Source organism: Oryzias melastigma, unplaced genomic scaffold, assembly GCF_002922805.2.
Source record: "Oryzias melastigma strain HK-1 unplaced genomic scaffold, ASM292280v2 sc00821, whole genome shotgun sequence".
Lineage (NCBI taxonomy): Eukaryota > Metazoa > Chordata > Actinopteri > Beloniformes > Adrianichthyidae > Oryzias > Oryzias melastigma.
The window spans coordinates 1-676 of NW_023417408.1; positions in this window are offsets into that span (position 1 = coordinate 1).

Consider the following 676-nt stretch of genomic DNA (forward strand, 5'->3'; position numbering starts at 1 on the left):
CTTTCGGGGGAGACCAGTTTGATGATGATCAGGTTGTTAAAATGTATTTTTTAGCACAAACATCAAGAATATGGGGATGGGGAACAAGCAGAAGTCATTTAAAAATGTGTGTTTTCTAACGTTAGGTTTACCTGAAAGGTATAGAAGCACCAAAAGACCAAAAATATGTACAGCAACATTTATTTATGCATTCAATTCACAGATTTTTATCACATTTTTGCATTTAGTTTTATTATATTAACTCATTTTGAAAAAAGAAATGTATGTTTTTTATTAGTGTTATTAAATATTTTTTTAATCGATAATTTGGGTCACTTTAAAAAATATTAATATAAAGCCAAAGGAGATAAATAAGAAGCTTATAAAAAAAAATAAAAAAAATGCTTTTTTATTTTTTTTGTTCTAATATCGTCACATCAAGATAGATTTGGGCCTGGTTTGAAACTAATTTGATTTTGATTTAATTTTCTAGTTTTGATGCATAATAAAAGTTTGGTTTGGCATTAACAAGTCTGTTCTTACACAACCATTGATTGTAACTCAAAGAAATAATTTTTAAAAATTGTTTGCAGTTCAAAAGGGGTTCTCTGCTCAAAAAAAATGCCAAATTTGTAATAAAAATGTATTTTTGGGTTTATTTTATTTTAGTATTTTATATTTTAAACATTTTATATAG